At 46.6% G+C, this 23,824-nt stretch overlaps 1 long non-coding RNA gene across 1 annotated transcript in view; it reads right to left on the reverse strand.

Annotated features, from left to right (window-relative positions):
* Positions 1–23,824, reverse strand: part of LOC308197226 — a 126,890-nt gene that overhangs the window by 84,836 nt on the left and 18,230 nt on the right. The window contains exons 6-16 of the long non-coding RNA XR_013952688.1: positions 23,697–23,746; positions 23,167–23,258; positions 13,521–13,666; positions 10,941–11,014; positions 10,537–10,631; positions 9,834–9,995; positions 9,112–9,388; positions 6,183–6,327; positions 5,608–5,741; positions 4,587–4,748; positions 3,264–3,495 (exon numbers count right to left, since the gene is read on the reverse strand). This is a non-coding gene — a long non-coding RNA (uncharacterized lncRNA). The remainder of the gene's footprint in view (positions 1–3,263; positions 3,496–4,586; positions 4,749–5,607; positions 5,742–6,182; positions 6,328–9,111; positions 9,389–9,833; positions 9,996–10,536; positions 10,632–10,940; positions 11,015–13,520; positions 13,667–23,166; positions 23,259–23,696; positions 23,747–23,824) is intronic.

The raw sequence follows: 23,824 nt of genomic DNA on the forward strand, positions 1-23,824 counted from the left end.
GGGACCAAAACTCACGGGGAAGCTGCAAAGGGGAAGGAGCAAGAAATTATTAAAAACTTTTCCACTTCCCACAGAAAATTCTCCTGCAATCACAGCGTCGACGGTAGGTTAAAACTGGCTCGGACCTGGGGTTTGGTGGGGGAGAGTTTTTTTTTGGAAATCAGACAAAGGCACCAGCCATCACGCTGTGACACCCGTGGCGTGATGAATGTGCGAAGCAGTCGCCAAACGTGACAGCCGGGGGCCACGACAGCAATGAAATATGGGCACTGGTAAATCAGCACGGACAGGAGGAGGAGGGAGCACCAGAGGGCTACCAGCCCGGATTGCCCGCCGGGCAGGTCACCAGCCAGCTTGAGCTCCAGACTGCTTTGATTTTTCAATGCACCCCCAAAATGCAGCTTCATCCCTAGCTTTGAAGGCAAATAACCAGCATCTTGACTCCGCAGAGCTCCGGCGAGCCCTCTCTCTCCTCAAACACCCCCACAGCCAGGGGGTTTCTCAGGAGAAACTCCACACCAGCTATTTTTCGTCCTGGCATGCGGCCGCGCTGGGCTCAGCCCCTTGCTCTGGGGTGGGGAAGCAGGCGTCTGCACGGGTAAATAATTGTGCATGTATATAGGCCAGCGCCGGCCCGCGGGGCTGGTGCAGGCACATATGCATTTTTCTTGCCTCCTTAGGCAAGCTGGAAAATGTCACTTGCTCACTAGGCAATCGCTAAACATTTTGCTGCCCTAAGTGACCACCTGCTCTGCGTATGCAGGAGCAGGTTACAAGCACATGTCTAGCACTGAGAACACTTTTTTTTTTATATATATATGTTCACTTGATTTTTTAAAGCCACACAATGATTTAGGGCAGGGGCCCAAAACTGGGGCAAACATCCCTACCCACATATCCACCTCTGTTCTCCCCCTCTTTTTTTTTATTTGCCCCAGCAAAGCCCACCATGCAGAGAAATACCTGCTGACGGCCAAGAAGCCACTGCACATCCCAAAACCAAAGCCTTGGCCAAGAAGATACATGGGGGGGGTCCTGAGTGGTCCTTATTCACATGCAGGAGTCCCGCATGTGCCATAGGGGCTGTTGCTTCTCCTTGTCCTGGCTCCTCCATCCATGGGGAGGAACACGAGCATCTGCTGGAGGAGTTAAATTCACAAGCAGGTGGCTTGCTGCTGAACCCCATGCTAATAAAAAATAAATGTGGTTAGGGGAGAGGGTTCACGGTGTGTAAGGAGCAAGCGCCCCACGGTGAGCACAGGAGGAGACATCGAGTCCTTCCTGACCAGAGTGTGCAGAAGCAAGAGGAGGAGGATGAAAGGGATGAAGGGAGCAGGGAGACTTTGCACAAAAGTCTCTCCAGGTAGAGGGCAGCTGAAGATGCTTCAAAAGGGTCTGTGCTTCCCATCTCCTAGCAACAGATGCCAGCAAAAAAAGCCAAGGAAGATGGTCAGAAGATAGCTTTGCTTGAGAACTATTCTTTTTTTTTTTTTTTTTTGGCCAAGTCTCACCCCAGAGGACTCCCATGCCTCCTCTTCGGGCTCCTTACGGATATCAACACTGCTGCCCTCACCCCAGCCAGGCTGCTGCTTGCCCCAGCAGCCCAGCTAACTGGTCTGTGTGCCTTCAGCCCCGCTCAGAGGAGAAAAAAAAAAAAAAAAAAAGGCCCCCCAGTAATGATGTACAGGGGGGTGCTTAGCTGGGATAGAGCGCTCTGCCTCTTGGGGTCTTCTGCTGCTGGCTACTTTGGACTCCATCAGGTTGCCAGCAACTGGATTTGTCCATGAGCAGCAAACAGGGCAATATCTACAGACCCCAAAGCATCTGGCACCAAAACATTTTAAGCCATCAGGAAATGGCTGGAGGACACCGTGCTCAGTGCTTTTAAAGGCTTTGGGGGTAGGGGGAAACCTGTGTCCACAGGAAAATAACACCCTCCCCTCATGGCTGTATCAGTTACAGAAGATGCATTAAAAGGTTTTAGTAATGATCCCTTGTCAATAATCCGGATCTTTGAGTCCCACTGCTTTCGTGTCCTTATTCGAACCCTCCTGGGAGCAAAATGTCCCAGCACAAGGGACATACCACAGATATGACAGCAAAGGCGGGGGAAAGATAATAGAAAAAGAGATACTGGGCAGAGAAGAAAGATCAGAGGCAGCAATCCGTATGAACACAGACAGATCAGGAGTTTAAAAGGAGGTGATTCTTCACTCTACGCCTGTACAAATGATTTCCTTCCCTATGCGGTTCCTCCCTCCCCTCTCCCCTGATGATTTGAAGGCTTTGGGAGCTGCAGTAAGTGTGACTGTCTTTCCATGCAAGTCAGCCAAAAATTTAGCTAGGCAGGAGGAAAACACTCTTTTTCCATCATCAGTGTTCAATAAAAAGTTTTGTTTTTTTTTTTTTAAATGAAGAAAAATCATGAAAGAGGCCAAGCTGGGAATCATTAAAAAACACAACCAAAAGATAAAAACAAAGACAGAAAGATGGAGTAGAAAAATATGCTCGGGCAAGCCTTCCAGCTCTGAGCCAGCCTCCAACACTTCTCAGGTAATGTGAGGCCTTAAAACAGAGATGAATCTGTACGCTGCTGAGGTGGAGATGGACAAACAGGCTGGAAGGAACCTTCTCCACACCAGGCAAGATCTCCTGATAATCCTTAGCAGAGAGCTAAGGAGGAAAGTTGGCCAACGTGTTTGTTCAGTCTGTGGGTGATAAACTGGGGGAAAGAGGGCTGTTGCTGGCTATGAGGCAGTTCTGTGAACACCAGTTGCCAGTCTGGCCCTGGCTTGCTAATCCAGACCTATACATCCATAACGCATTGTCTGTCCCCACAGGGCCTTTTAAGTGCTTGTATAGGGCCAGGGCTGTTTGAGGCAGATGCTTATGGGTCTTTTGCAACTTACCAGGCATGGACACAAGTCCATGTCTGACACTAATCATTTCTGAACCTGTCAGCCCATTCTAACCACATCTGAAAAGAAGAGGTCCCAGAAAACATCACTGGGTACTGCAAATTTCACCCTCCCTCATGAAAGCAGACAGTGGGACATTTGTCTGATTCAGAGGAAACGCCAGCAATTAGGAGTTTGTCCCTCGTTAAACCCCAGAGAAACCCAATGGGAGCAGCATGATGAGCCCAACCACAGGCGAGCAGCAGACTTTTCAGTCTTGCTGTGCACGGGATGACTTCTCATTACATAAGGTAAATGAGAAAGGGTGGAACCGAAGAAGCTATTCCCAATGCAATCAAAACTCACCAAGACACGACTGCAAGAACACACATTTCCTGTCCTTCGACAACATTCCCAGCTCGCAGGAACAGGAAGGTTGTAGGATGAAGACTTGATTTTTTTTTTTTTTCCCCTCGAGACCTTCATCTTTCTTTGCCACCAAATGTTGCCTGGAGCCTATCCAAAGCTTTCCAGGAGCACAGCATCTTGAGCGTGCATGCCTTGCAGCTCTTCCATTCTTCTGACGTTGTAAAACTGTCTTGTAAAAGCAAAATTAAAGGCTTGAGTGCTGGCCACAAAGCCCTCACTGTGGGCATGTTTTCTGTTGTATGCAACTCCAAGAGAGAGGGGGAGGGGAGAAAAGGGGGGCAGAGCTATTGGCATTAAACTTCTTTATAAATCTATTGAAGGTATTTTATCACTTCCCGACATTCGTCCATAAAAACCACTCAGCTACGTTTACAAATTATAAAATTAGTTTTATGTGCAAGGTCCAGCTAATGGCACAGCTAAATCTAGGGAGCAGGAAGATTAGATGCTTCTCACTTCTTCACGGCGGGATTTATCTCGCAGCATCCCTGCGCAGGGAGCAGCATCCATCCTGGGGTGGGACACTTTCCCTCCTGAGCCAAAGCTTTCAAAGGCCGAGAGATGTGACCACTGACTGGAGAGTTTTGGAGAAGTTGCATCTGTGGTGAGCAGAGCTGGGTGGCTCAGGAAAACATTTGTGGTCCACAAAGATTTAGCATTTGTGATAAATTAGGGAGCACAGAACTGGAGAATTTAAATCCCATGCAAGGCAATTTACGTGCATGGGATGCAGGGAGGGGGAGGTGATATTAAGAACTTCATTCTCCCCGTTCTCATAAATTGCGTGTATGCCTCACACCGTGCTCTCAGCAGAGTATCACGGTGGTGGTAAGCAACCAACTGTGTTTGGACATTACAGGGGTGGCCTTTCACCAAGCACCTAGGCCATATGATACCTGGTAGCTGTTATTACATGAGCTTGGTTCCCTGCCATGATGTTCAGAGGAACACCGGGCAGCAGCGAGCAAGTCCCCAGTGGTCTCCCTTTTCTTGGCTCCAGCCCAAGGCCCCACCTAATCCATTTCTCTAGAAGAGTGCAAGAAGACCCATTACAGAGACAGAGCTAGCATAAATATTAATTCAGCACAGCACAGCTGCCGGGAAGGGAGGGGGGATACATCTCTGCCCTTCCTGCACAGGGCCAGACGCACTCCTTTCCAGCTCCGTGCTTCACCCCTGCTCGCCTCCCCTCCTCCCTGGTACCTCTCCAGACTCCCCAGCCACTACGTGGGGTGTAAAAAGAGGTTCAGCATTGCTTACCTGGTCCATGGGGATGCTGCCTGCTTCCCCATGGCAGCCCAGTGCTTACGGCAGAGCAAGGTCACCTCCCGATGCATTTGGCCACTTGCTAATCCTCGCACTGCTGGGGATCAATGTTGCAGGGGAGGAGGGAAACAAACACAGCAGTTCCCCCAATTAAGGCTGGAGGAAGAAACAAAAGCTAATCAGCCTTGAGCACAGGGGACATAAAGGGAACAAGCTTCTTCAAGGCATGTTCTCAGCTTTACTTCTCGGCTCCTTTTAAAAAAAATCATCTCACTCTGTAGCATATTAATCACCACAAGACAGCCTCAGCAAGAGTTATCCATGTAGCTAGGCAGGGACTGGGAGGACACTGTTATAGCAGGATTATTTACTTTTATAACCTTTACAGGAACAAGAGAGAACTACGTTAGACAAACTGCCCCACACGCAGCCACCCGATTCATTTGTGCACGCTCCAGAAGGGCCGATGCTTTGGTTGTCACCACAAGAGTATCGCAGAACAGCACTGCCACCATGCATGGGTGGCTTTGGAGGCAGTTTGACTTGGAGGGGGGCTTTGTAGCAGGCTTGGCTCCCCACAAGGGATACTCAGTACCAGAGGCCACCCAGGATTGCCCTGTGTCCCATGCATGTGTGATGGCACAAGGCAAAGCAGCACGTGCAGCAGGATGCTCACAGCCTCCCTGCTGCTCCCGCTGGGTTTTCCTCTCCAAAGGAGGCAGGAAGCCTCCTGAGCACAGGCACAAGCCTTCCAAAAGCTCAGGTTATTGCACACCAAGAAAGAGCCTGCAATAAGCAGAGCCCTCCCCTAACACCACCCTCATCTGACCACAGCTCCACACACAATGCATCCCTTGAGCAAATAAAAACCCTTTTCTTCTACACCTCTTCTCCCTGCCCTCACACACAAAGAAGTTGTGCTGGGAGCAGCTTCACCCCACCAGTGTTTCCCCTGGTCCACTAGTTGCAGCCTGGAACTGCTTCAAAACTCAACTGGGGAAAACAAAATGGTTACCTCCAGTCTTCACTGCAACGAGCCAAGCCTTGCAGCAGAAGTTTCCATTTTTCTGATTTCCACTTGCCCCTGAACTTGCATTTTGCACCCTCCGGAGCCGTCTCCCATCTCCGCAGAGCTCCATGGATGACATCCTGATTTACAGACGTATAAAGGAGGCTTTGTTTGCAAGATAAGGGCCACAAAACGCAAATAAAAAGCCCCAAATAGCTCAAGATCAAACAGAGTCCATATCTATCCTTTCAAAGGCATCCAGGCTGCAAAGCTCGCTATAAGCAATGGTTTTGTTTGGAACATCAAATATGATACTAAAAGCATCTTCTGCGTGAAAACAACATGCATATGAGTTTGTTTACGTTATAACTTTAATCTCTCCAATAACAGGTCTTTAAAGCTTATTTCAGGCTGAAAAAATAATACTGAGTAATGAATCAAGGCCTTAAGAGGCTGATAAGCAGCAGGGAATCATTGCAGAGTGTACTCCTGATTTAATTAAAGTCTTAAAGATACTCCCAGCGACAAAATCCATTCACGCATCAAAATGATGAAAAGACTGCGAGTTCCCTTAAACTCACCTGCCCACCTCATGAATCTACTGACCGGGAGCAGATCGTGGGGGCACAGAGCACACCACCTACTTCAGAGTTGGGTTTTTTTCTTGCTCAGCAGGGAGGTAGGGTCATTCTGAGGCAAGCAAAACTTTGCTTTTCTTCTTTCTTTCTAAACAAAATTAAAAGCAGAGAGAAAAAGGAAAAAAGGTTCAGTGGGGGAGTGGTGATTTTTTTTTTTTTAAGGTTAGCATTCAAAAGCAAGAACTCAGAATCTCATTTCAGAAACGTGCAAAGAAGTGGTTTGCTTTTATTTTAAATTGCTACTTTCTGCTTTATTTCCTTTGTTGAGTTCGAGATAAATGATGTCAGCTGACCTGAAACCATATTTTTCAGCAAATGCACTTATGTACGTTGAAAAAAAATCTTGTTTTTTTAGCCTTAATTTATGCAAAACCGCTAATTTTAAGTTGTGTGCTTTCTGCTACAGATAAACAGACTGAACAAAGGGGCTGGATAAAGATGACTCTCACCAGTATATTAAAAGGGCTGACAGAAAGAAAAAACACAAGACTCTATAACAGAAAAGGAAAAATATCAAGTGAGTACAGACAAACTACTAGAAATATATACAGACAGGGAGCACCAGCATCAACGCTTGCACATTTGCACTACCAACTCCCCTTTCACTCTTAGGTTTCATGTATCATGGCATTACATACACACTCCTCGTGAAAGCCTCAAATTAAGCGGCCTAATATTACCTGGAATGGCTTGGAGTGACCTCAAGAACAAGCTCTCTCCGCTTGGAGCCAGTGGTTGAATTTTTCTTGCAGAGGAGCGTTTCATCCCCTGGGTAACCCTCTGCAGGGCCTCGGGGACGGGTGCTCCATTTACTCATTAAATAATTCTGACTCATGAACACATCAGAAAACTTGCATTGTGGCCTTTGACAGTTTACCTCTATAAAGGCAAAGTTTGTCGAAGAAATCATTTTCTGCAAATCATTCATGCAGCATTAGTCATGTTTGTCCCTTCCTCCAAGCCTCGCAGAGACAGCTCCAATAATTTTTATTATTTTCCTTGCCTTCCCCTGCACCCTCATCTATCTCGACCGAGTGAACTTGCAACTTTATCTCATCTTCCTGCAGTGGCAGATCAAGACAGAACTGCTTGTCCTGGCCAAGAGGAATGGTTTTAAATATTATTTTCATCTTTTTTACCGCTGCAGACAACCTAAATGCCACTAATACCCCAGTCTGGGCTGGCTGTTGGCCTTCAGAGGGGTCCAACCAACAAGGAATAATGAGCATGGGGACGGGACTGGAAGGGCAAACCTTATTGATTTTACTCACCTCCATGGCTTTTATTGGTGTAACTATGACTAGCCTCTTTCCCTCTGCTGTTTTTAAACCAGCAAAACTGCCTATGGGCATCTCTCATGTCTACGCATTTCTTTCAGCCACATGCAAAGCAGGGCACTGCAAAAAGATAAGTACGATAAAAATGCCCTTAAAGGTAACCTTAAAGATGATCAGCCTTGCACACTTCTGGGCCTGTGAGCACACCACCCCTTGGGTTACATCTTAGGTGAGAAGCCAGTTTTTAAGGATCTTCTCTATGCAAGAGAGAAGTATCCTAAACATCTGGGTTTTATTTACTTTTATTTTTTTTCCAGAAACTCAGCAGAATTTTTAGAAGATCTGCACATTTATATCTGGCTGCTGAGCAGGGAAAAGCTGTTCCTGAGCCATCTCCACTGTATATTTTCTTCTGACATAAATATGAATTAAGGTTACGGCCGAGTGTGATCTTCGCAGGAAAAAGTGTAGATTACATCAATGTGACCCATTAAAGCAATCTTAAATACCCAGTGATGGTTCATTATTGCAAGTTACTTTCCTTCCTGATGTAGAATTTATTCAATATATTGAGAAAAAAAAAAGGTCTCCAGGAAGGCAGTGCCTGTGCATCATATTAATGAAAGGAGACAAAGCAAGGGATGGGCTGGACACATTGGAAGAGGAGTCTCCATTTATCCAAGCCTGCTGGATGAATTAAAATACCCTTCCTGAAGGGCACGTAGGCCAAAGGGAAAAACCTTAATTAACAGAAGTCAGAAAGAGCAAGGACATCCTTATCCCATGCAGCACCAGATCATGCTGTGCAAAATATGAAAAACAGATAAAATACTATGCCTGCCTGAAGATGCTCAGGAACCCAAGAAATTCGAGGACTAACCAGCTGCAGTGCTTTCCCCCCATCCGCGAGATTACAACCTGCATCGCACTTGATCTGGGAGCTTATAGGATCACCTACAGCAGTTTTAGGGGACGATATAGGTCAGAGGATGTGTGTTTACAAAAAGGATGGCTCAAATGCAACCAGTGCTCTCATGCCCCAGCAGTGACAGGACTTCCGAGACACAAGGAGCCATTGCAACCAATGGCTGTTTCTTCCAGTTTCTGCTCGTGACTCAGCCATGACCTCAAACGCCACCGCCTAATTAACTTGTAAGTTTGTGACTGCTTTAATACCTCTGCCCCACTGCAAAGCAAGAAACAGCATGTGGAGCTGTAAGTTGGGTTTCTGCACGGAAGAGAGGGTGGAGAGCTCCTCAGGGCATTGCCGCTCACTCCCTTCCCCATCCCTTGCTCAAAGAGCAGGGCCGGAAAGCTGTGAGGCTCTTCAAGCTCAGGGGAGATGGGACTTCACAAGCCCTAAAAAAGTCTCTTCCTTTATTTTACATTTTCCCTCTGCAACCCAAATAACCCAAATCTGGGTTTATAAACATTTTGCTGTGAGTCGAGTCTAAAGGGATTTTTCCCCCACACACACCCCTATGTGATTCAATTAGAAAAAAAAAAAAAAAGCTGCCTGGAACAAGAGGAGCTTGTGCTATGGAAAGAAAAAACACTCAAACACAAGACTGATAGAAGTGAGCACGTACACTTACCAGCTTCTCTCCCTCGCAGACAACACAGTGCTGAAGACACATGTCTATCGGAGGCAGCTGGTCCTGAGCCATGCTGGGTCACCACCTCACACACGATCCTGAAGGCTAATTTCAGAGTTGAAGAAAAAAGAGCTGGCTCCTGCCAGATGCTCCTGTGGGTATCTCTGATACTGTGGATAGCAGCGTGATCCCCAGGGAATCGCACCTTGAATCACTCAGAGGGGCTGGGCAGCTTGCGGGCCACTGCTGCAAGGTGAGATGCTGCACGTCTTCCATTCTGCTAATTCATAGTATTGACAAAACACAAAACATTAAACGCCAAAGAATAAAGTGCTCTCTTTTAAGAAACTGATTCATAAAGGTTAGGAGAGGGTCCCTTGGCATGCAGAACAGGTCAGGCAAAAAGTCTTCAACATCAGGTGGATTTTGTGTTGGAGAGTGAGGATTGCCTTCCCTCTCCTCCCCCTGCAGGCTCCTGCCTGCAGGGCTTTGCACGGTGCCTGCCCCAAGGCTTGGGGGAACATTTTGGGTTGGAAGGGGCCTTGGGATGTGATGGTGACAATTCCCTTGTACAGGACCTAAAATGAGGCCAACACAGGTTCAGGATCCAGGGCACAAATGCCCCGCACCGTCACGCTCCTCTTCCTACCATCACCCACTGGGAAAGGGGAAATTGCTAGCCAGGAGGAAAGAGCAGAGGGAACCAAGAAGTCGAAGCCTACCTTTTTCCCCAAAAAATTTCCAGTTGGGTCAGCTTCTATATTCTCTGTATCTTCCTTCCAATTTTCTGAGTTCTTCATGCATCTAATTAATGATTCAGATCATTAACGTTTTTGGAACAAATTCTCTTCCCATCCATAAAGCGGCCGTGCCAATTCTTAGCCCTAATTTTAAACAACATATTTTGTTTAAGCTTTCCACACAGAAAACAGCTCGAGACCAAAGATTTTCCTGTCTCTTCACAAGACAATCATTCAGAGTGCTATCAGCAAATCTTAACGCACCTTCATCTGCAAGGATTTCTCCCAGCACTGCCACACAGTCCACCCACCTATAGATGCATGCAGGACTACAATCGATACATGTTAATTAAGCTGTAGCCCACTCCAATTAAAATTATAGGATCTGAAGGACAGACATTTATTTTTGTCAGTAAATTAATTTAAGCATTCATTAATTTTAACTTTAATTTCTGAATTATATATCACTTTAATTATAAATAATTCTTCTCATTACAGAGGAAACATATGGAACAGAAAGATAAAATGGAAGAGACTTAGACCCAGCGAGGAATGTGTTCTCCAGCACTTCCTTCTCTTTCGGCACATCAGCAACCCCATTTATGTCAGCAAACTGGGCTCTTTTGAAAATTTGGCTGGCGAGTGCAGCGCTGAAATAAGAACAGAGATTCTTTGAGTATCTCACCTCCTTCTCTGCTGGGAACATGAAAGCTTGGCTGTGAAATCTCGGTGTTTTAGAATAGCTGAAACTTTGTGCGTGCTACCAAAATAAACACTTTCCTGTGGAAATAAAAATATTACTGTGTTAACAGTTTGTTGTTTGAGGGGGGAGGGTTATTTCTACAGAACAAGGCAGGTTGTTTGACAGCTTACCTGTTTTTTTTTACCTCATTTTGTAAAGTGAGGGTTGTGCAGCGTCCCGCACTGTTAAACCCTCCCTGCCTTGGGAGCTGGGGCAGTTGGTTAAATGTGGAGCAGATCACTATTTTGGGCCTTCTTTTCCCAGCAGATGCTGGGTGGCAGACAACCCAGGTTGTCCAAACAGCTTTTAACCCACTCTTCATCCCGAGGGACTGCCCAGCTGCTCACCTATCAGCATCCCTCGAGCTTTTTCTGCTCCACCTCAGCGCAGAATTAAGCAAGCATCCCACAGCCTCTTCCTCCTGTACAAAGCAGAACACAGCGTCTGGCACCCTAAAACGTCTCTCCCCGGGATCACAAGCTCTTCACCCCGCCAAGCACATCCATGCAGCGCTTCCTGTAGCTGGGATGCTGTATAAATAGCAGCGCTGCCTACTGAGACTCCTCCACGCAGACGTCTTGTACCCTGCCTGGGACCTGTCAAATGCCAAAAATCAAAATAGATTAGCTAAATAAATTATTCAATGAAGAGTGCCGTCACTCCTCAAGCACTGTGCCGGACTGGTAATAATTGATCAGCTTCGCAGCCGATGGTGGTAAACAAACAGCAAAACAAAACTGCTCAGTGAATAGACTACCTGACAAAAAAAGAGCTAGAAAAGCACCAGATCTCGGCCTCTGGGGAGCTTGAGACCTGCAGTGCAATTACGTTTCTCCCCTTGAAGGATCATCCCATGAAACAAGGACTTGCCCTCTTCCCAGCCCAGTTTTACAGCTGTCATTGTAAACTGTCGCTGCTGCATTTTTTGGGCATCAAATCAACTACAAACTGAGGAGCGTGTCACCCTCCCACGATGCCAAAATTAGCCATAATGCCTTCCCAAGATCCGTACCCTTCCTTCCCCTTGGAGAACCATCCATCCCTAGCAGGGCAGCTTTGCTGAAGTCGGAGGGATTCCTCCTGCAAGCAGCAGCCCAGCAGCCTGCACTTCTGGCTACCTGGACAAAAGCATGCAGGAGATAACCCAGAACAGGTGGAGGGAGATCAGCAGCGTGGAAAACTTCAGCAGGAACACACAGCAGCTACATAACAGAGAAGGTTCAGTCAAAATGTGGGGCAGCAAAAGAGGAACTATGCAAAACATGACTGGTAATCTTCTGTTTCTTCACTAGTGAAGAGATTTGAGCATTTAAAAAAGCCTTTCCCTCCATATATCCATCAGCTCTTCTTCTATCCAACTGTGCTGCTGAATTCCCATATTTATGACATCAGTGCATGTTGCTATAGAGATAATTAATTAACACAACATAATAAATTCAGCCATTTTATTACTTTGCAGGTTGACGTAGGATTGGAAATAGATGGGTGGGTAGAAAAACCTTACTTCTGAAAAGCAATATCTTTAATGATCCTCCGAGCACCGAGTGAGACAGTTGGGCCTGAAAATCATTTCTATGGTACACGAAATGTGCTGCATTTGGTGTAATCACAGTCATTAGGCGCCCAGGGGAGAATTAGAAAAATAGCAATAAAGATGAATGAAGGTTCAGCCGAACGACTGCAGGTGGGGAAAAAGTTCCCTGAGCATCCAGCAAAAAAAAACTCTCAGCAAAATGCACCAGCTCACCGGGCACTAGGCTGAAGATGCTGCGAGCTGTGATGTCCTAGGGGCTAACCCTGGGAGTCCCTAAATGCCAGTCACCCCAAAATTCATCTTTCCAGGGGCAGCTCCTCCTCGTGAGACTTTCTGAGCAAGCAAAGGGGGCTGAGAAAGCTCTCAGCACCCAGAGGACTCAGCCATGAACCAGGGGCCTTCCAGGTGCTGATGAAGGGATGTATTCCTGCCAGACCAGGAACTTTCACCTCTCTCCTTCACAGCTGCCTCCTGGCTGTCAGCGTGGCTTTTACTGATGCCCTCGTCAACTGTGACTTGTCAGCACTTGCAAGGAAGATGACTCTAACGATGGACGTAACTCCACCAAGGAGATTGCCTTCCTACCAAGAACCAGGGCAAAAAAACACACCGATGGTGTTGAGCACTCAGGTAGGTGCCACACTTAGAGTTTGATCTAACTCGGCCCTTGGTGTTAATTTAGAAAATTAAAATCCATCCCCTTTTCAAGCAGGGCCTTCCTTTATTACTTGTCCCGCTAATTACAATCTTTTTATACTTTTCAGTTCAGGGTCTCTGCCTTCTGAGGTTAGAAAGAAGAAAGCAGCACAGACAAAATTAGGTCACTTAACCCTCAGGATGCTACCATTTGTTAGCAAAGGTTGCTCTACATGCAATGAAGCAAAGGAGAAAGTGCTCAAGAGAGACACATGCAGAATAAATGAGCAAAAGACCGTTTTCAGACAAAAGTGACATCATCGAGCAACGCTTGCCCTCCATAACCACGAGAGCTTTGTCATGTCGTAATGTTTTCATGGCAAGCTTCACTCTCATGCCAGAAGTGACAGCATCTGCGCTTCTTACAGCACTGCCCACTGAAAAGCAACCAACCGAGCTAGACAAAAAAAATCAGAGGCATTTAACAGAGAAATCAGGAGGCCAGAATACTGTTGTCCAATTTATAAGCTGTCTCCGCAATATGTTATTTCGATAAATGTATGGGAAAGTGTGCAGCTTTTATACTGCATTCATGTAAAACACATGTGAGGAAAATTACAACAAAAACTACCCAAGTATTAAACGTATTATGATCTGTTCGGAGACTTCAGCATCAGCTACCAATTCTTTAGAGGCTCAGCTACTTTCAATAGGGTAAATTGCACGGAGTCATTAAAATCCAGAGCTTATTGCATACCATCTGCAGGCAGAGATAGTTTCTCTATTCCCAAGTCACAGTTGCTTTCCTGGCAGGCTGCTGCTTTGACCTGTTGCAAGATTTCTTCACGTCTGCCTGCAACATGCTCCCCGAAGAGATGGGTCCACCTTCAGGGGTCAGCTTAGCTGCAGAAACAGAGAGGTTATGAGACAATTTGAATGGCAGGACCCAAGCCACCAAAATATTTGCTTGATCCACACCCAAAAAAAAAAAAAAAAAGAGCAAAACCCACTCTTGCAGCAAGCAGCTGCTGCTGCACAGGTTTGTAACCAGAATAAAGAGAAGACTTTTTCCTAAACCCAGACAACAACCCAACCCAGAGAGCAGAGGCAAGAAATCATCTATGGTGAGAGTAACAATGGGCAATTTAGTTTGATTATATCCTTGCAGATCTTCCTATTTATAACAGTTTGCATTATTTTGAATGCAAACTGTGGGCTTTTTTTCCTGTGCATCAGCTCTCGCAACCAAAAGTTGTCATTAGCTACTGATTAAAAGAGGCTTTAAATAAAGAGTAGAAACGAGTCCAAACAGAGTGCTGCTGCATCCCTGTCCTGCTCTATCAGGCTGACTGCTGCAAATGTCAGATTTATTTACTGCTTGGAGCCCACTAAGCTCTTCTCTTGTAGAAGAGGTAGAACTGGGAATAGTGGGCCAGGTGGGAGAAAAAAAAAACAGAAAAGAGGTAAATAAATAAGCAGCACCCGTGTGTCCACGAGGATACTGGTCCTGGTGCTTCACACTAACAACATGCATGCAAGTCTGCACACAGATGCAGCAAACAAATTAAATAAGCTTCGCTAGCGAGAGCCTGACCTTTTCTATCTTCCCCCCAGCAGAAATCAAGCTCCAACGGGGACCAAAAAGAGGGTTAGAAATAGCAAAGATAATAAAGTCAGCCATCAGAAGCACACGAGATTGAAGGGAGAAGACAGGCAGGCGAAAGGACGACCTGAGGAAAACCTAAAATATTGCAAGTCATTCTCTAACGCCAAAATACAGAGACATAATCTATCCCACTGAAATACTGGCGGTGGGGGACGCGCCCAGGTGAGGCCAGGAGCTCTGTTTTGATGCTCAAAGCAGGAGCCTGCTCTGCTTTATACATCAAACCGCTCCTTTTGGCGCACATTTGCCGTGTTATTTTTTAGTGGAACAAAATTCCCCTCTAGCAAGGTACGGTCAAGACACCAAACAAGATTACTTGGAGTTTTTCCTCCCTCATTGTCACCCGCACCCATTATTTCAAGCCACAGGTTCCTAACCCCAGCAACAGCCAAGCCACAGCCTTTAGGGGATGTCCGCACTTAGCCAACACCAAGCTGGACAAGCACAGGGCTCTGCTTGGATTCTTCTGCCCTTGCTTAGTTATCCAGTTAGTTAGGTAACAGCAGGATCTGAGTCTGAGATAACACCCTGCTCTGGGGATGTACCAGCTTGGTTCGTTTGGTGTGTGGCAGGAACCAACTTTCATAGATGCATTTTGTAGTCAAGATGATGGAAAAATGGATAAAGAAGATGGCGTGCTCTGCTTCTGCATCCTTCCTGACCGGGCAGGCCAAGAGCTTGCTGGTGAGCAAAAATAATGCTGTTCAGAGAAACTCACAACCACTGTGCCCTCCTGCACTGTTCCTGCTTTTCCATCCCAAACGCTTTTCCTGCAACCTGGAAGCTCAGGGATATCGAAGGGCAGCTGAAGGCAGCCTGGGTTTCCCCCACTCATTCTGCACGGGGCTCCTCGCGGCGCGGCAGGGAGCTGAAAAGGCCAGCTTCGATAAACGCAGAGCAATTCCATTCAGTGCCACCTTTTAAATGCATCTCTTAATTAACTCTACCGGGGCTGCTTCTGCTGTAACCACTTGTGTTTTCCTGACCTGGGTGGCATGGAAACACTTCCTCCCTCGGCACGGAGGGCCCGTGGCTTTCCCTCCCGTGCAGGCTCTGGCTGGCATTACATTAACCAGAGCCCAGCCCCAAACAGAAAGAGCTTTTCCTTTAGAAACCTACAACCACGCAGTACGATTTTTACTGCTCAGGCTTTCCTCGCTTGGACTCTGACCCAGGACCCTGGGAGGGCTGTGGTACTCGAGAGGAAGAGGAGAAACCAAGGCGTTTCCCCCACCAGATCCAACGTTCAGAGTCGGAGATGCTGAACTCTACAAAACCAGAGAAAGCAAGTAATGCAAATGCAAGGGGGGCGGGAGGGTACAACCAAAACCAGATGTTTGTAGGCAGCTGGCATCTCCGCTTCTCCCAAGACGCTGATGAACACAAACACTGTGGCTTGACAGACCCCCATCAGCCGCCCTCTTCCTGTGAGCAGAAAACTCAAATCAGCTCTGCTGGATTTAATCATCTTCTCCCCTTAAATAATAAACTAGGGGGAGGAGAGGAAATGGATTTATTCATGTCACTAACTGTCCAAAAAAAATGTTTACTGCGCTAAAATAACCTGGGCTCTTGAACAGTGGGGAAAAAGTGAAACCACCAAGGGGAGAGGGAGTTGTGAGAACATCAGCTCCGTGCACACAGGGGATGGGCTTGCCCAGGTAGCCATCAAGATGGGGCACACGTGAGGTCTTCCAGCAGGTATCCACAGGAAAACCGAGGAGAGCAGAGCAGCAGCGAAGGGAGAGAGCCTTGGTTGACTTAGCTCAGCTGTCTGAGCTGAGCTGGGCTGCCTGGGCAGAGCTGAGAACATACATTTTTTAAGCAGCCTTGTGGGATCCACGCCAAGCCCCGGCACTAGCTCAGTTTGCACAGCAGCTCCTCGCTCGCTGCCTGCAAAGGTGCTCCTCCTGCCACAGAGAGGTCAGAGGAGGCAGAAGGCCCTGGAATAACCACAAAAATTCAACGTATCAGAAAAAACAAAGGCTTTGGAGCATTAGTGAAACACCTCGAGCTTTGCCACACGAGGCAGAGCTCCTGCGACAGGGCATCCAAGGGGCCCACAGCACAAATATTTAAGCAAACCGGCAGAAGTCCATCAAGGGCTAGTAAACCCAAAGTTACAGATTAACTTCCAGCTCAGAAAGCCCTGGAGCTGCAAAATGCCCCTAGACTGGAAAACAGTGAGACAGGGGCACTCCTTCCAGAGTGGATACACCATATCCTTCCAGGATGAAGAACGACTTGGGATGAGAACATCCCAGCCCCTCTACAATTCATTGCAGCCTCCACCTGCAACCCAACCTGCCTTTCTCTCCCACAAGCTTCCAGCCTTTCACACTGCCCCCACCACACCTGGAGTCCTGTGCAGACCTACTTTTTGGTGTTTTGAGCATGTTCCCAACCTTGTGGAGCTCCCCTGAGCTTAGCTGTTATTTCTCAGCCTGGGAGACACTCTGCTGGTGGGATCTAACAGCACAGCTGAGGTGCAGCAGGAGCCCAACCGGTGGCTCTCCAGGTTGAGCTTCAGAGGCAACAGCCACCTGCAGTCAAAGAAGTCAACAGGAGTTAGCCACCACCAGAGCAGCCAGCCCTGATTTTTCTCACTGTCCTTGTGTACCTCTGGGCTGCCCAAGAGGCCTCCCTAGATAAATCACTGTAAAGCCACAGTGAGGACAACCTTATCGTGGGTAACGTTGATAGAGCTGAATCCAGTAACAAATTGTTCTCCTGCTACAGGCTGTGCCTTCCATCACCATCCTTCGGGGACAAGCCGTGGAACAAGATTTCCTCCTATCAGAATTAAATCAGGACATCCATTGCTGCATAATATCATTTGGATCACAGAAGGGGAGTACCAGAGGTGGCCAAACTGCCACAGTTAGCAAGAGCTGATGACAGCGAGGACGCCAGGCATGCAGGATGCTCTGTCCCGGCAGCTGCACGCACAAGCATAGGGAACCACAGGGGAAGCAATTACTCTGTGACAACCCGTGCCTCCTAACTTATTGCAGCAGCAGGATGTCGTTCCAGCTCCACCTGCAGGAATTTCTGCCAGTAAGAAAGCCTTGAAGGTTGGATGGGAAAGGTATTGCTCCAGGGAGGCGAGCGAAACGAGGAGGCTGAGGTTGGTGGGGAGGAGAAGCAGGCTATGGGGTGGAAAAGCAGGGAAGGAGGTGAGCCTTGGGGCTGCATAGAAATATTATTAAATAGCTTAGAGAAGCAAGAGGTTTGGGCTCCTCCATATCATCTTGCAGGCAAACACTGCATGCAGCTTCCCAAGAGTGCCTGCTAGCAACCTGCATTATTCTGTGCTCCAACCTCTCTGCACGGATCAGCAGATGAAGTTTCCAGAAGGAACATTTGCTGAAACTGAATTTTACAGGAATATTAGGGAGCATTTGCAAAACGAAATCTGAATTGACAGATGGGGACATTCACGATACAAATTCCTCCTCTAAAGCAGGGAACAGGCAATTGGTATGTCCTTGCAACATTAACCACCGCATCAGTTACAGGTTTTGAATATCAGAAACTTAAGAGTGCTTTGAAAACTACAAGCCAAAAATACTGTCTAGCAAATAATCAGACATAAGGAAACAGGTCATCTCTGAAACATTTCACCCAGAGATCACAAACAGACATGGTCCATGCCCAAATACACCAGCAATGGTCCAGAGGAATGAACTTGCTGCAGAAAGGGCTTACCTGGCTCTCCCTGACCATCTGGAGCCACCTTCCCTTACTTCCCAGAGGAGAAGCCAGACTGGAATTCATTGCCCAAAGCAATTTCCATGTCAAAAAAGCAGAGGCAGCTCCAGGAGAAGCACGTTTCCACGGCATCATCTTCAAGGCTCCTCAGAGGCACTAGATAAGCATTTAGCTTCCAACTGGAGACAAAGCCCAGAGGTAAGGGGTGCAAGGGTGAGGGTAAATTAGGTCTCTGTGATGCTTCAAGCAACCTGCCATGATCTAGGCATTGAGCTCAGGCTACACAAAGCAGCAACACACCCAGTTTCATAAGTAACCCATCCTATTAGACGGGGAACACTTAAGAGGTACAAAATAGACCTTCAGTGCTTTCCCAAGAATAAAAACCCTCAAACGGACAAAATTTCAGGAAAAAACACCTTAAAATCTGCACAATTAGAAAATACAGATTTAAAAGTTATCCATGCAGCACCAAAGAAGTGTATCGGCACATTACGGCTCCCAGGAGAAAGCCCTGCAGACCCGAGACAGCACAACAGGACCTACGGATGAGAGCCAGAAGAGTTCGCAGCATGGATCGCCAGTCCCAGAGCAAGCGTGAGGCATGGGGAGAGGCAGCAAATGAGCTACATGCAAGAAACAAAGAGGACGGTGACCTTGAGCTGAGGACACAAGTGTAATAGATCTATAAAGGTGCCAATCTCCTACTTATAAGGTGGATAAATACCTGCATAGCTACCCAGGAAGCCATGCAGAGAAATCCTGCACCAAGCTCCTGAGAAATCTCCATACCAGCAACTTCCCTGCTCTGGCCCAGGATCAGTGCGCTGCAAAGCTGTGCTGAACACCTCTTTTCCTCTCCATATCTAACAATAGAAGGCCTAAACGTCGTGCATTTTATCTGAATTATCAGCATTTACCAGGCCTGCCTTCACCTATGCAGACAGAAATCACTAGGGAAAAAAAAAAAAAAAGAAAAAAGAGAAACTCCACACAGCTTACTCAAAGGCTGAAATGTCTCACAGCCCCGGTTGTTACCGAGCGATTTTCTTGCATTTCTCTTCAAACAGAAAAGCAGCACGTGAAGAACTAGAGATCTAAAGTGGCAGCCAGCCTGACCAAGAAAAACGTTCGGTGGAAAAGCAAAAGAGAGGGCCAGGGCAATACACACTGAGCAAAACCAGTGGCAGCCTCTGTGTGAGCAGCTCGAAATTGAACCGTTTTTACCAGATTTGTAAAACAAATTTAGGCTTGTAGAAGACTCCAGAGAATACTGGTGACTCAGGGTTAGAAATGAGCCTTTTACCCTGCGCTGGGGTTTTATGTACGTAACACTCAGGCGTGCATCCTGGTGGCAGGGGCTGAAGGAAGGGGATTCCCACAGGTGTCACAAGAGCCTGTACCAAGCCACTCCTGCTACAGCCACCTCCAAAAGCCCTTGGGGATCCAACAGAGAGCACCAGGCATGGACATAAGTCCAAATTCAAGCTGCCTGCCTTCCCATGGCTGCCCTACCCAAGCAAGCACACATCTTTAGGAAGCATCAATTAAAACCAGCAGGAGTGGAGGAGAAGGTGCAATTCCGCCTCATGTCAGACTTCTCCATCCAAAGGCACTTTTCTTTTTTGGATCAGTACCTTCTGCCTGTGAGCAATGATAAAACTACTGATTAAACTTTAAAGGGGGACTACCTTTGAACCAAAGGAGAGGCACAGCAGGGAAGGGATGCATTATTTAAAAGAGGGTTTGTGTTTTTCCACCCCAGCAGCCACCGTGACATTGCCAGGCAAAGCACGGGGCTGCAGAGTCAAAATCCAAGTGCCCAGAGATGAACGTTACATGGTAATGCAGGCTTAAATAATCCATTTACTGCTTCTTCTGATTGTAACCTTAACAAAGTACAAGTTTTACAGCTAATATTTGGGAGAACAGCAATGGTTTTTTTTATGGCATGCCAGGAATCTGCAGGAGAATGAGTCTCACCTAAGTTTACTTCTTCCATCAGGGGACTAAATAGATTTTTCACATAAAATTACCTATCACATGGTGCCTATAAAAAGATGCAGCTGTAAACGTCCCAGTTTCAACCCCACAGCTGAGAGTTAGCATCACAAGGAGCACAAAATCCCTGCAGCAAAATGGCTAACTGCAAGAGACTCTACACCTGTCCGGAAAGCTCTTCCTTCGCTGCATATGCTCCAGCCAAATACTCGACTGGGGCTGTGCTGCCAACATGCAGCATGTGCTGCAGGCAGCGTGTCTATCTTTTAAACTCGTTATTTCTCACTTTTTTTTTTTCTAAATTCGAAGAAGAATTAACCTTTGAAAAAAAACAAGGCACCTCCTGCAGTGCTGACACAATAGTGTTTCACTTACAAGCAAACGGCAGTTGAACTTAAACATCAGATATTCATTTATCAGCATTAACCCAGCTTCCCCTCCTCACTTTGCTCTCAGAGGCATTTTTCTCATTTATTTTTAAGCGTGCGCGTACAGCCACTTTTGTTCCTTTCATTTTGAGAGCTGCTCCCCAGATCGCCCCCTGAACTCCTCTGACCTACTAGCTGTCCCCTGCGACACAGCTGCCTGTTGTAGGCAACGGTATGAAAAAAAACAGAATCAGACTTCTGAAAAGGCTCCCATTCAGGGAAATCTATTATCATTAATGGCAAACCTCCCAGAATCTGTTCTTCATTTCTTTTTCATTTTAAAATGTCAATGCATGTTGTCAGAATGCAATTGTTTTCCTTAATCATCTGTAGCAGTGAAGTAGAAAGCACTCATCTTTGTGGTGTGGAAAAGTCACTTGCTTTATTCATATCACAATAGCTTCGAGAGGATGCTTTCTAGGCTGATTTTGCCCTCGAGAATGAAGGCTTCCACACTTGTGTGCTGCAGGAGATTGTGGGATTGATAAAGGACCTACCACTGGGAAATTCAGGTTTCTTTGCCTGGGCTGCCAGCGAAGGAAAGGCACAGGTACGAGGACACGTGTTAGAAGATGTCGGAGAACCCAAAAGGAAAAGCCATCCAGAAAACCGGGTATCCTCTCATTTTAAGCTCAGGAACTAGAAAAAGGATTTGGGCATTGTCGCCGTCTTGATTTTTGTCGACGCCAGAAAGGCGAGCTGCAGAACATCTTCCGCTCCATTATCGCTGCTCCGAGTTGTTCCTCAGCGCAACAACTACACGCAATCTTTTCACTTTAGTAATTGTTGTTTTTTTCCCCAGCAATCACAAAGAGAAGTCGCTGAAAGATTCGGGCAATAGGCTCCTTAAAGAGCTGTTGACAACTCCCAGGAAACTTTTTACATTTCAAATGCATTCTGCCCACATTTCCTATATTTTCTGTGGTTCTTAAGTTCCTCAATTTAGCACACAAAGCTATTTGCATGAAAATAGCATCTTGAGAGTTTCTTATGGAAGACTTACAATGACTTTCTTTTAAAAAACACCACATAATTGTAGAATTGTGTTGAACATCTCAGGTAGCTGGGGTAAGAGGAGAATGAAGCACAAAACTGATTGCAAACATTTTTCTTTCATTTTAGTTCCCATCAAGTTCTCATTCTCCAGCTGCCACTCACAATGGTACTCCTGGATACATTAATCTAGTGCCATTATCATTCTCTGAAGGCAAGGAGCGCTTTTATTAAAGCAAAGACAAATGAATTTAATGGCTTGACTGTCTCTGTTTCTAAAAATACGCATAGACTTCCTCTTGACCCACAGGTAGAAATTTTGTATTGATACATTCTTGGACTGCATCCACTCCCAAAGAAAGATAAAACAGCCCATCTGGTAAGCACCCCTTTCCCAAAGCCCCAGAGGAACGACGGGAACCTACGATGGATCCGACTGGTCAGCAGAGCACTGAGAGATGAAATCTGCTTCCAAAGGAGATGGTCCTACACAAACCCACCAGACACTGAACTGCACATCAAGATTGTGATTTGCAGTCAAGAAGCATTATGCAAGCAAGGAGATAATCTTTTGGGTAGCCAGAAGTGATATCATTTAGGGCTTTGTGCTTCCAATCAGTATCTTCAATTGCACCAGACAGTAAACGGGCAGTTAGCATTTCAACATGCTCCAAGCGAGAAAAAAGCCAAAACTATACAGTCACCAAATTTTATCCTTGCTAGCATTTGGGAGCGCATTACAAATCTCAAAAAACGCTTGCTCCCACTGCTGCACATCAGGATAAGCAGGGATGGGGCTCTGCTTGCAGCCAGCCAGGGCCCTAGTGCCTGTGCAATGGCTCTGGACAACAGAAGCTCCCCAGACCCTTCTAGGCTCAATGTCTCACAGGTTGCCCATAGATACAGCTCACCAAAGGTTTGGTCTTTCCTGCCCACATCTAAAAGCAAGGGCTTTCTGGCTAAGCCTGTATGACACAGATGACTGTAGTGATGGAATCAGCCAGCTGCATAATACTTTCTATGTATTTCTGGAGAAATACTCTATACACACCTTAGCTACAAACTCCAGCAATGACTACTGCAGACGTTTCCCTAAGCTTGGCTCTGGGTGAACCTATTGCAGCTACTCAGGGGACATCACAGCAGTTACAGGAGGAGACAGGAGACAGAGCATGATGCAGTTTACCCTAGCTGCGGTCTATCAACCTTTTATCACCCGTGAAACAGATGATGTTACTTTAATCGCCCATGACCCACAAAACTGCAATGCAACATCACAAGAGTGCCAAGGACAAGAAAGTTTGCCTCCATTTGCGTGGGTTACATCCTGGAAAAACTCCAGAGACACCCTGCAGCCTGTTTTGACATCTCAGCTTCACAGAGCAGCCTGCTGTGGGCAATGCACTCCCATTTACCTGGATCTGGGTCTTGGAGCCATTCACATACGCAGACCAGAGGCCAAGGGCTGTATCAATTTTGGATACATCTGTGACAGCATTTTTCTTACTGGTTGTCCTGAATCAAGCTCCACATTTCTGCTTCAAAGTTCTCAGTAACGGAGACATTGCTCACAAAAGACAGTCTTAATTGAACTATTTACTCACCTGACCCAAATGCTTCCCAAAATTGACAACTTCCTTCAGATACCCTGGGCACGTGGGAATGTGACCTGTCACAGGCTTGGTTTGAAGAGATCCTAGCAAGGAAGAACTGTCAGTTAAGACATTAATTAATAACCTCTCTTCCATACCACAACCAACACCCTCAAGATCAATACAAAGTTGTGCATAAGAATCACTGCCACTGCTTCCTAGGGTGGACCATAGGAACTGTGTATGACGTTTGCTGTCATTAATGGAAAAGGAAGCAAAGGAGAGAAAGTTCAAGAGGGAAGGATGATTGGCATTTACCCCAAAATTGGAATTGCAACAGGCCTCTGGTGTTCAAAATCCTTAAAGGATTTTAAGATCTGGACTTACTGTCCTTTGATCTGTAAGTGATTTCTGCTGCGCCCACACACTCTCCCTTGAACACGGCCCTGGAGTTTATTCTAAACAGATGCCAGAGTGTTTATAGATAACTATGAGTGCTCAGATGCTCTGTTTCATGCCACATCCAAAAATAACACACACACCTTCAGCAGCATAGACCAAAATGATGAGAGGACATCATATCAGCAGGAACCTGGAATAAAAAATGAAAAGCAAATCACTCAAAAAATAAACCCAGGCAGCACCTAGACTTCTCTTTGTGGGCCTCCCA

This window comes from Anser brachyrhynchus (genome assembly GCF_964034855.1).
Source record: "Anser brachyrhynchus genome assembly, chromosome: 6".
NCBI classification, from domain to species: domain Eukaryota; kingdom Metazoa; phylum Chordata; class Aves; order Anseriformes; family Anatidae; genus Anser; species Anser brachyrhynchus.